Consider the following 13,143-nt stretch of genomic DNA (forward strand, 5'->3'; position numbering starts at 1 on the left):
ACAGCATGGCAGTTTAGCTATCTTAATTTGATTTACATACATCATCACAAATAGATCTTAAATTTATAATGTTAAATAATGAAGAGAATACCAGCAGCGTATTACTTACATAAATGTAAACTCACAATTCAGAAATAATACTATGTATAGTGAGTGTAAATATATACATATAACTGAGAAACCATTTTTTTTTTAATTTTTTTTTTTCAACGTTTATTTATTTTTGGGACAGAGAAAGACAGAGCATGAACGGGCAAGGGGCAGAGAGAGAGGGAGACACAGAATCGGAAACAGGCTCCAGGCTCCAAGCCATCAGCCCAGAGCCTGACGCGGGGCTCGAACTCACGGACCGCGAGATCGTGACCTGGCTGAAGGCGGACGCTTAACCGACTGCGCCACCCAGGCGCCCCATAGAAACCATTTTTAAAATAGATGGGAGCTGGGCCGGCCAATTCCTAGCCACTAGCCACATATGGCAAGCAAGCACTTGGAATTCCACTAATCTGAATGGAGATGTGTTATACCTATAAACTGCATACTGGTTTTGAAGACTTATTTTATCTAATTTTTAATTTTTTTTTAATGTTTATTTATGAGAGAGAGAAAGAGAGAGAGACAGAGTGCAAGCAGGGGAGGGGCAGAGAGAGAGAGAGAGAGAGAGAGAGAGGGAGGGAGACCCAGAATCCGAAGCAGGTTCCAGGCTCCGAGCTGTCAACACAGAGTGCCATGTGGGGCTCAAACTCGGCAACCGTGAGATCATGACCTGAGCTGAAGTCAGACACTTAACTAACTGGGCCACCCAGGAACCCCTTGAATACTTATTTTTAAAAAAGGAAGTAAAAATAGCACATTAAAATTGTTTTATGTTGATCTCCTATTGAAATGATATTTGGGATATATTGGGTAATAATTTAAGATATATTATTAAAATTAAGTCCACTTTTGGGGCGCCTGGGTGGCGCAGTCGGTTAAGCGTCCGACTTCAGCCAGGTCACGATCTCGCGGTCCGTGAGTTCGAGCCCCGCGTCGGGCTCTGGGCTGATGGCTCAGAGCCTGGAGCCTGTTTCCGATTCTGTGTCTCCCTCTCTCTCTGCCCCTCCCCCGTTCATGCTCTGTCTCTCTCTGTCCCAAAAATAAATTAAAAATGTTGAAAAAAAAAAATTAATTCCACTTTTTTGTATTTTTTCTTTTTAAAATTTGACTTGTAGACATTAAAATTACATTTGTGGGGGTGCCTGGGTGGCTCAGTCAGTTAAGCATCTGACCTAGGCTTAGGTCATGATCTTGCAGTTTGTGGGTTCAAGCCCCGCGCCGGTCTCTGTGCTGACCGCTCAGAGCCTGGAGCCTGCTTCGGATTCTGTGTCTCCCTCTCTCTCTCTCTGCCCCTCCCCCGCTCACACTCTGTCTCTCTCTCTCAAAAATAAATAAACATTAAAATAATAATAAAATTACATATGTGGCTCACATTATATTTCTAGCAGACAGTACTGGACTAGAAATTTGCATCTCAAGCCCAGCACTGGTTGGTTACTCCCGGCAGAAGGGGAAGCAAGAATCCCTTGGGGTGATATTTAACAAGGTCTTTCTTTCAGTAAGTTTAATTGTATTAAAGATAAATTGGGATGAGCACTGGGTGTTGTATGGAAACCAATTTGACAATAAACTTCATATATTGAAAAAAAAAGATAAATAGACTTAGAAGCACATATGAAAAAAAATATTGCTAATTCTGAAGTATGAGAGTAAAGATGATTGCTATTCATGCCATTTTGTCTATGATGTCATTTTAATTTCTAAAGAGAAAAAAAAAATGTTGGACTAAGGATCCAAAATCTTGCATAGCTCCCACTTCTATGTTTGACTAGATAAAAAGAACAGTGCACTGAAGTTTATTCAAAACTAGCTATGTAGCCTTAGGTAAGTCACCTAATATTTTTGTCCCTCATTTTTCTTTTCTATAAAATTGAGTGGTTGAAGAGAATCTTCAAAATCACAAAAAACCCTGTTTTATTCTTTGTGCATGATTACAGGAGCCTTGTATGGCAAATATGTAATAAGTTATTGTGAAAATCCTTGTGTTTGTCAAAACAAATGTTTTTAATAGTGGCCATGACATTGACCTACCATATTTCGTCTAACTAGCTTGATGGATTTGGTATAAGCGTGATTTAATCACCCTGAAAATGTTGGGTTCTTTTTCATTTCTTTATTTTTCTGCAAAGAAATTTGCATCAGGAAACTCAGTGCAACAGACTAGTCTGCAGAAGTTGTTGATATTATGTCAATGCTATATAATGTTGATGACAGTACTTAGGGGTAAGTATGTATTCACCTTTCCCTTGACTCTCCATAAAGTATTTGGGCATGGCTAAACGTTTGAAAAAGATGCTTTCACATATGTATTGACTAAAGAAATGTATAGTATCATTGCTTATTATTGTTTTTAAGCTGTTTCAAAACACAGGTAGGCTCTCTTTATATGTAATAATTATTTTTCTTTATAATATGTCTTTCCCAAAGCTACTAGTTATAGCTTCATATCTAAATGGGAGAGAGAGAAAATGACACCTCCCGCTTTTGTTGCTTTTTCTCCTTATATTTCCTAATTAATCACTTTTTCTTATTTTTATTTATTCTTTTCTATTTTTTAAAGTTTATTAATTTATTTTGAGAGAGACAGAGGGAGCATGAGTGGGACAGAGGCAGAGGGAGAGGGAGAGAGGGAGAATCCTACGTGGGCTCCGTGCAATGTGCAGAGCATCACGCAGGGCTTGAACTCACAAACCTGTGAGATCATGACCTGAACTGAAATCAAGAGTCAGATGCTTAACCGACTGAGTACCCAGGCACCCACATTCTTTACTGTTTAATGAGTATTCGGCTTGGCGATACTGGGTCACTGTTCAAAGATATGTAAATATGAAAGCTAGACAAGAGTAGAAAACTTAAATACAGCTCATCTTATAATAATTTTTATCAAAATACGTTCAAAGGAGACTATCTGGCAAGATACGGAGTCTATGTCTTCTGGGCAGTTCACACAAAAAGTAAAGAATAACTTTTTGTTAAGAGCTCTAAGACAAGTTTATCTTTTTAACAGACAGAAAATCAAATTATAACTTTTCATAAATATGTTTGACAGTAAAGAATACACAGAAAAATTTTCTTGTGGATAAACCCATCAATACCAATGCACCTTTCATAAAAATTTTAGGACATTTTATTTCTTCTTTTCAGACTCAGGTATTACAAAGCAAGCAAGGGAAATAAAAGTATCTTCTCTGTAAGCTTTCTACACCTTTCTGCATCCATGTAATATTTGTCTTTTACCATCCTCTTCAGATTTTGAATTCTGGAATAACCAGATAATTTAAGGAAAACAGTATATATGTGTGTATGTGTGTGTGTGTGTGTGTGTGTGTGTGTGTGTAAGTATATATAAGTACATATATGGAGGGTTTTTTCTTAAATATATATATACTTAAATATATAAATAATATGTATTTATATATTAATATACATTTATATATTAATATAATAAATATAACTATATAAATAAATATATATTTAAATAATAAATATATATTCTTAAATATATATATATAAATAATAAATATATATTCTTAAATATATATATATATACTTAATGTTAATTATTTACTTCGAGAGAGAGTGTGAGAGTGAGTGCACAAGTGGGGAGGAGCAGAGAGAGAAGAAGAAAGAGAATTCCAGGCAGGCTCTGCATAAGGCTTAATCCCACAATCGTGAGATCATGACCTGAGCTGAAATCAAGAATCCGAGGTTTAATAGACTGAGCCACCCAGGTGCCCCAAAACTCTTTATCTTGATAAACAAAAACACAGTCCATTACTTTGCCTACAAATGCATACTTCTCTGTCACCATTGTTCTCGGTATAGTATCAAAGTAAGTAACTTCTACTTCATAGAGAAAATTAGAGGGTAAATAAGAGCTGTCTGTCATATATAAGCATTTTGGCGAACTAGCAAAGCTCATGAATACACATAACACACATTTCACGGCCAATACTTCCCTTCTACCTGTTCCTACGGTGGAAAAACTAAACATATTTTTTAATGTGACCCAAAGATATAGGAATTCCACATCGCACAAACACAGAAGCAAACACTTACAATTATGTTTAATATCTGCACTTTAAAATGTAGACATACTAGAGGCGCCCGGGTGGCTCAGTCAGTTAAGCGTCCAACTCTTGATTTCGGCTCAGGTCGTGGTCTCGTGGTTCGTGGGTTTGAGCCCCACATCGGGCTCTGTGCTGATAGTGTGGAGCTTGCTTAGGAATCTCTCTCTCTTCCTCTTTCTCCCACCACTCACACTTTTTTTCTCTCCCTCTCTCAAAATAAAATTAATTAAAAATGAGATAAAATGTTGACCTACTTAAAATTATCTGGGTGACCAGTGATTATTCATTAATTAATTTAATATCAGTCTAAAGTTTTATGTTATCTAAGGGTTTTGGATATTATGTTCAAGCTAATACACTATAAAAATGATTCCTGATGATATGAAAATTTCAGAATAAAGACTCAAATTAATTGAACACAAAGTAACATTTTTATAGTCTTAAGTATTATGTAGGAGTAACATTAGCTTTTTCTTGATAAATAGCCCAATATAAAATATTTAGAACTATCAGATTAACAGAAAACACACTTTAATCTTATAAAAACAAAATATTCTCTTGTATTTTATGCTGATAAAATTTGGGGGAAAACTATATAGGTGAATGGTTTTCTTTCTTAAACCTGAATTATTAAACCAAGGATTCATTTTAATTGTGTTAACTTGTAATTCTTATATAAAAATATTTTTGAGCCGGTGTTTTCTGTAAGAATTTTTTTCTTAAAATTCAAGCATATTTTAAATTTATAAGATCAATTTCCTCATTTTCTGGGTATTTTAGAATTATTATCTCTATGAATCAATATAAACAGAGCTCCTTTAATTCAAGATACATTATAACCTAATTTATTCAACCCTTTGGAGGTAGAAAAAAGTTTCATACCAACAACAAGAATTAAAAGTCTTTCTGGATTACAGACATACACACACACAGAGTGTTTCTCATTTCAGGTATAGGTCAAAGTCAACACTGAAACACAAAAATTCACTGTCTGGAGTTTTTCTCTTCCTCAGTGGCCACAAAATTCTTAATTGGTTTGAACTCACAAATAAACAAACAAGTGACTAAGATTGGAGTCTATGTTGTTTCTCATGTAACAGCAAAAAGATCTATATCATCCATTCAACAGAGATCACCAAATGGCCAGATCATAAAACCAAATTCCCAATCATGGCTGCCGCCAAATATTGAATAACTTGTGAGCTGTGTGTGTGGTAGAGAAAAAAAAACCAAACCATGAAATTAATAGAAAATGGGGAGAAAACCTAGAAAGTCAGCAAGTTCAAAAATCTATTGCCCCCTGGAAGGAGCAAAAATTGAAAATAAAGATCCAATTTCCATGCTTAAACAGCTCACTTCTCCAGGAATGCATTTTACTTGGCTCTGGCAGTGAGACCCCTTGGATATCTTGGTGTGGTAAAATCGGTGTACTAAATAGCTTTGTTGGTTGACTCTTTTTTAAGTTTATTTTTATTTATTTTGAGAGAGAGAGAGAACACAGAAGCCAGGGAGGGGCAGAGAGAGAGAGGGACAGAGAGAGAATCCCAAGCAGGCTCTGTGCTGTTAGAATGGAGCCTAACACGGGGTTTGAACCCATGAACCAAGAGATCATTATCTGGGCAGAAACCAAGAGTTGGATGCTTAACCAACTGAGGCACCCAGGTGCCCTGGTCAGTTGACTTTTTTAAAAAGCTTTTTATTGTGGAATATTTCAAACATATACAACGTGGAAAAGATAGTATAATGATATCTATGTACCATCACTGAGCTTTGGAAATTATCATGACAATATTCTTTCACCTAAATCCACACCCACTTTCCCCTACCCTCTTGATTATTTTGAAGCAAATCTTATACATGATATTTCATTGTTCTTCATATGTCATATCCCAGTGTGTATCTGAAAAAAATAATTCTTTAAACACACACACACACACACACACACACACACACATTAACATTACTGAATCCTACCTCTGCCCCTATAATTTGCCAGGTACTATATCATCAAGTATCCAGCAGCCTTTAAAGGTCACTAATGGGGCTTCAACTATGTCTTATACATAGTTTGTTTGGATCAGAATTTAAGCCAGGTCTATACATTACATTTGGTTGATACATCTCTAGTCTCATTGGATCTATAGATTCATCTTCTATTTTTTTTTCTTTTTCTTTTCCCTTTTATTTGTTGAAGAAACTGAGTCATTGATCCTTTAAATTTTTCCATATTCTGGATTTTGTTTAATATAGTTCCCTTTGATTTTCTATAAACTAGTAATTATAGCTAGATATTTGATTAGATTCAGTTTGGATTTATTGGCAAGAATTCTTCAAAGTTAAATTGTGTTCTTCCATCAGGATGTGCTTTGTCCCTTTTTTTTTTTTTTTTTGTCCTGCTAAAACCGATCAGTGGGTTCAGATCTCTGCTTGAAACTCTCATTATTAAGCTACCTTTTAGCTCTTTATCTAATGATTTTAAGTTGATCAATGCTAACTACATTATTTCATTAAGGATTGCAAAATGGTGGTACTCTAACATACCTTTACGATTTATTAGCTGGAATAGTTCTATTAGGAATAAGGGTTTTTTGAACAAGGAAGTGACGTAATCAAAGTTGTGCCTTAGGAGAATAAATCTGATGTTGGTATGAAAAATGAGTAGAAAGGTGAGGTACTAGGGACAAAGGTAGAATTCAGGATTCTTATGAGTCGTCGCTGTAAGGGGCAATGGGTGATGTGAAAAAGGTACACAGGAAGGACGAAACTGACAAAAGAAATTAGAGCTGGCCACTGGCTGACCAGTGAGAAGGAAGCTGGTACCTGGAGAGGTGTCGGTGCCACCAACAGTGACAGGGAGGACTAGCAGTTTGGAGAGGGGAGAGACAGTGCATATAACTGAGTCTGTTTTCATCTCTGTTAACACAGGCCCTCTCCCCCGCTGCATTTTCTGTTGCTTTGGGCAGTCTGATTTTTAAGAGCTGCGTGGTGATTTCTGTCAATTCCCTCAGGGACCTCCTTCATGATCTAATATTTCTCACCATCTGGAAGTGGAAAGATTTCCAACATTAACCAGAATTTTTATTCTCTGCTTTTTCCTCTCTGAGCTGCAAACACAAGCATTTCGGGGGTTTATGGCTCGGCATTTTGATCTTTTCAAGTTTGAGGGACCCCTATGATGACTCAGCTAATTTGGAATTCAGAAGGTTGTCTCGGAGGGTCTTTTAAATATATAAACAAGGGCCTTTTATTCCATTCCACTGCCCCTACTTAACCTTTTTTTCTACCCCCTAAAGATTCTTCTCCCTCCTGTGTTCTTCAATTACTGAGCTGTCACTTCCAAGCTTGGCTTCCTGCTCAAGTAACCTATGCGGACAGTATTTAGTTCTGTGGGTCTTTGCCCATAAATCACTCTCCTTACTTTCTAATCATATACGTTCCTGTTCTTTTAACTCCCTTGAGTTAATCTATATTGTTCTGGCATCAGTGTGCCCAGCCTTATATTCAGGATTCCTGAGCACTTATCAGAGACGCTGAAAAAGATTTTTTTTTCTTTTTCCTCCATTTGATCACTGTTCCATTGGCCTCTGTTGCATTGCTTGCCAATCCATTAATTCTTTAATGTTTATCAGTCTTCTTCCCTGATACTGGGAAAGTCACATTCAACCGAAGAGCAGAGAATTCAGAAATGAAGAAGGAGTTTACACCTGCTTTATTCTGTTTGTACCGCTACTTGGTTGAGACATTCAATTCACAGAAATGTCATTCCAGTTGGATCACAACATAAATAATAGACATTTTTTCTTAAATGCTGGATAGACATTGAATTTTTTTTAAGTGGAACCTTTAAAATGTTACAATAGTGGAGCTGGATACATAAAATTCTTATTTAGAGACTCTCTTGAAAAGAAACCCTTTTAAATAATGAATAATAAATCCCAAACCAATCTATCTAACCAATCTACCAATGTACATTGAATTTTATTTAAATGGGATGGGAGTCTGGAAGACAGCCCTGTTTTTATTTCTAATATCTTTTTTTTTTAAAGTAACATTCAAACCATAGCGGAGTATGAATTAATGCCCATCCGTGGGATTTTTAAGAATGAAGGACAGAGCATGAAATAAATTGGCTACTTACCTTTCACGGGGCATCGCTGCTTTTGAAGAGAAAAAGTATCAATAGCATGGTAGACGTGGCTTACGTTTTCGCGCAGTCAGTGTGGTGCCCTGTCCTTTGTCCCTCACAACTAGCAGAGAAAGGCAGTCACTGAGAAAGATGGCTTTTATTATTTGGAACTGGCCCAGAGCTCAGAAATGGTGAGGAATTATGGGACGTATTTCATGATTGCTCAAACTGTGAAGGAACAACTTGTGTGTCATCATATCCATCTTTGGGGGAGTCTATAAAGTAGACTGAGTAACCTTTGAAACCTCTGAAAAAAATGTGGTGGCCCCTTCTATCCCACAATCTCTGAGAGAAGCCAGACCATCCACAGCAGTTTACAGCTAAAAGCTCAGCCCATGGGATGCGTCAGGCAGGAGCTGGCCCCACCTGACCTCTGGGATGGAGATGGGACACTGTGTCTCTAGTTCCTGTTTGGGACAATCAACATGTTGCAATGAGTCAGATCGTAGAACAAACACTGAGTCAAGGTTTTCTGTACTCCCGGCCAAGTGAGGCCACCACCAAGGCAGCAGGGCTGATCTGAAGCCTCACGTGCTGTGTGCAGCACCCTGGTGTTCAAAGCTGGAAGTCTTGCTGATGCGTGGTTGAGTCCACTATAATTTGTGCCCTGTTAATATTTTGGAAATCGCCCAGGGTAAGCACTCCTTGCCAAGGTCACAGGAGAATGCATGCTCAAAGTTAGAGTAACCTCTGAACTATCCAGTTCTGCTCATTCAAAAAGATACTTGAGGGGCACCTGGCTGGCTCGGTCAGAGAGCATGCAACTCTTATCTCGAGGCTGTACGTTTGAGCTGCACGTTGGGTGTAGAGATTACTTTAAAAAAAAAAAAGATATTTGGGGCGCCTGGGTGGCACAGTCGGTTGAGCGTCCGACTTCAGCCAGGTCACGATCTCGCGGTCCGTGAGTTCGAGCCCCGCGTCAGGCTCTGGGCTGATGGCTCAGAGCCTGGAGCCTGTTTCCAATTCTGTGTCTCCCTCTCTCTCTGCCCCTCCCCCGTTCATGCTCTGTCTCTCTCTATCCCAAAAATAAATAAACGTTGGAAAAAAAAAAAAAAAGATATTTGAGTGTTTTTAAATTAGACTTCAGAACTTCCACTTTATAATATATGTGTATATAGTTCTTAATTTACCTAAGCTCTCTAGAGTTGACTGACCCAGTTAATGAAGAGCAGTTATTTGGTTGGTGGGGAATTCATTTTTCTGCCTGGTATGTGTTAGCAAGTTGTGAACCTAACAAGGTGATCTTTCTGAAATGTGTGCTGGGTGGCTCATGTTTTTCTTGCTAAATCCAAAGTTGAACAGGGCCATATGTAAGATGAGAAGCTCCAAACAGGTCTTATAGAATGAAACGTCCCACCCCCTATCCATTGAAATCCAGTGAAATCTGGCTAAAATGCACCCCCCAGGAAGCCGATAAGGGGTGAAGAAATCTCTTGAGGAGTGTATATGGAAGAGTAGATAATATGTTGTGAACAAGTAGCAATGGGTGGTTTTAGCTCCATCTTGTTGCTGGAAATCAGGAAGGAGGGAGACAGTATGAGGTGGAGCCATTTTCGTCTCATCCATTCCCGTGCTTGTCACTTCAGATCTCCACCAGGTTGTCCCACAGAACCCAAGGCTATTTCCCTGATTTGCCACTAGAAACCCATACTAAAAGCATAGAAAAACTCCTGTTCCTTGAGTGAGAAACCTCCAACAGCCCAGCTATTCTCTCCCTTGAAATAAACTTTCCAACTCAATCACTGACCGATAATGATTGATTTTACTCTTATCCCACTTGCTTTTTCTGAGACGATAAGCCCTATGAGGCTGACTCTGAAACTCTCACAAAATCCTCTCATCCTTCAGTCTTAAAGGCCTAAATGAATTGAAGAAATGAGATGATCATGTGAGTAACCCAGATGATGGGATGGTGGTATGGGATGTATCATAGAACCCTAAAAGGGGGGGGGGGGGGAGGAAAAGATCAGATTAGTGGCCTGAGTGTTAATTTTGCTTTTCATAGTGTAGCTGGACAAAAAGCCCATGATAAGAAGGATGGCCTTCCAGGACTTTTCATGACCTGCTTAGCAAAATGGTCTGGAAATATAGTCTGGCCCCAGCAGGTACCTGTTAAAAAGATACCCCAGAGTCTGAAAATGCCAGAAATATGTTAAGTTCGTGACTCATCAGTAATGAACTGCAGAGACAATTAGCCAAATTCATCTAATTTGTTGAAATTCACAGCTCGGATTTTAATTTGCAAGTAGAGTATAGCTGCCGCTGTGCTGCCTTTCGGTGTCTGTGAAACCTTTAGCATAATCTCTTCTCTGTAATAATTTTGAAAGCACTGTGTTGAGACAAAAGGCCTGCCATTTCAGTGGGCGGTTGCATTCCATGCTCAATACCGTGCTCATAAAATAATGGAAGATCCAGGCAAACAAAAGGACCCTGCAGACCACTGGGAATAGCTTCACTCCATCTGAGAGTGACCACGTCAGGCCACATTGGGTTAAAATGCAGTGCAGACATTCAGTTAGGTTACTGGCAAGCGATGCTTGTGTGTTAGGACCTACACTGTCCACGCTACAAAATGACAAGTTCTCCAAGGCTCAGCCGTGACACCTCAGAAGAAGCATTCTTCTTTGAAAATGTACTCTCTTAGCATTGCTTTTGCCTTTCTCTGTAATTCTTTTGGAAGTTTCAGCACCACGCAAATAATCACTACGTAAGGGAAAAGGCAAGGCAAATTGTATTTTTTTCCTTACGTTAAATATAAAAAGGGAGATTCTTCATGTTCTAAGAAACCAAACTGTATTTTACTATCTTTGTTTCAGTCATTTTTTTATTTTTCACATTTAATTTTAAAGCCAGTATAGTTGACATGCAATGATATATTAGTTTCGGGTGTACATTACAGTGATTCTATAGAATCTATAGATTATTCTATACATTAGTAAGTGCTCATCATGTTAAGTGTAGTCTTGTACATGTACATCTGGGTGAAGGGGTTTTCAGTCATTTTGAACAATTCTCAAGATCTTGCTTGGTGTGACCCTTGAAGTTTCCCTCCATGTACAGACTTTTTATAATATAAATTTATAATATAAACTTTTTAGAATATAAAACTTTCTATAAATACAATATAATATAAAGAATTAAGGTTTTGATGGCTGCTAGCCACAAGATCATAAGATAATTTTTGCCTCTTTCTTACAGGGTACGTATATGTATGTTTTTGCATTTTGTTTGTTTGTGTTTGAGTGTGTAGGGTTTCATTTATATGACTTTATAGGTACACAAATATCCAGATCGGTATGACGTAAAATGTGTTCTCCACCCCTCTCAATCTGTTGCATATGCCCCTAGGTCAATTCGGCCACAAAACCACCAGGTTTTTAAAAAATATACTGGTTGCACCAACAGTGAGGAATAGGTGTTATAAATATAAGGTTTCCCTCGACGAGATTATCAGGTAATTTGTAAAATTAAAACGAGTGTCAGACCAAATTCTCACACACAGATCATCATTTACCAGCAAACAGGCAACCTAGCAATTCACAGAACCACAGAGTAAGGTACCAATGGTCCCAGCTTGCTCAGGATTGTCCTCGGTCCAGGAAGCATGGAACTCTTCAGTCCAAGAAACTCCTCAGTCCCAAGCAAGCCAGGACCTTCGGTCCTCCTAGATATCCTCTCTCCTTTTAGATGCCCTGACCACACCCTGAATGACCGATTTACTTGTGGCTGATGAAAGAATTCTGAAGCTAGATTCATCAAGCTTATAACTGACTCGTCTGGATGCAGGACAACTTGAGAATACAGGCTCAGGTGCCCTTTTCAAGGGTAAATTTAAAGAATCTGCAATATTCCTGTACCCTTTTTATGCAAATGTGGAGTGTCCCTAAACTATTTTAGCCTAACCATGAAGCTTGAAAACCATTCATTTCATCATGGAGAACTTATTTCTGGCACCTATTATGCTAGGTGATTAGTCATTACTTTAACCAAAGAAATCCATTTCTAATACTCAGTTGTTCTATTTCAAAAAACCTGTACTATTGATCACCAGAGCGGTTGTAGCTTCTGGTTTTCTGGTTACAAGTTTGCTGACTGCCGAGAGGGTGGATTAAAACTGACACTGTGCATTTATATGACACTGTATACGATCAAATATTTTAGGGTAAAGAACAGTTATCAAAATATCTCATGTGTCAAGAAAACTGAAGGAAACCTGTAGACTGAAAAACTTAGGAAAGCATGCTTTCTAAGAACAGGAAATCTGAAGAACACTTTGCTAATGACTTTTTCAGAACATCGAGGTTATCTCTGTAACAATATCAAACTTCAACAAAAAGAAAGTGAAGACCCTTTCCCTGGAAGTTATGTGATTAAAGTAAAATGCACACCATTCTAGTAAAAAGTCGACCTACTAGACAAAGTTTGGGGACCAGGACTTGAATTCGAGTCCTTTCCTTACCTCTTGGCAAGCTCTTTACCTTGGACAAGTTAACTTCAGTTTTTTTTGCGGGGCACGTATTTCTTTTGTCATAACAAGTAGTTGATCTATAAGTCTCTTCTAAAGTCGAGATTATAATTCTAAGCGTTTGGATTTTTCATTTGAACTTTGAAGGAGATCATGAGCTTCTCTCGTGTTTTGCCAGTGTTAAGTAGAAATTTGGCTGACCTTCCTGCTGTTAGCTCTTCAACCACCGTCTTTGATGTCATTGGAAATGGCAGATGATTTCTCTGAGACAGGAATATAGCTATGAACATAGGGGTGTTTTGCAGATGCCACACATCTTTAAGTTGTCT

This window comes from Puma concolor, chromosome B1, assembly GCF_028749965.1.
Source record: "Puma concolor isolate L17-30 chromosome B1, mPumCon1.1.hap2, whole genome shotgun sequence".
NCBI classification, from domain to species: Eukaryota; Metazoa; Chordata; class Mammalia; order Carnivora; family Felidae; genus Puma; species Puma concolor.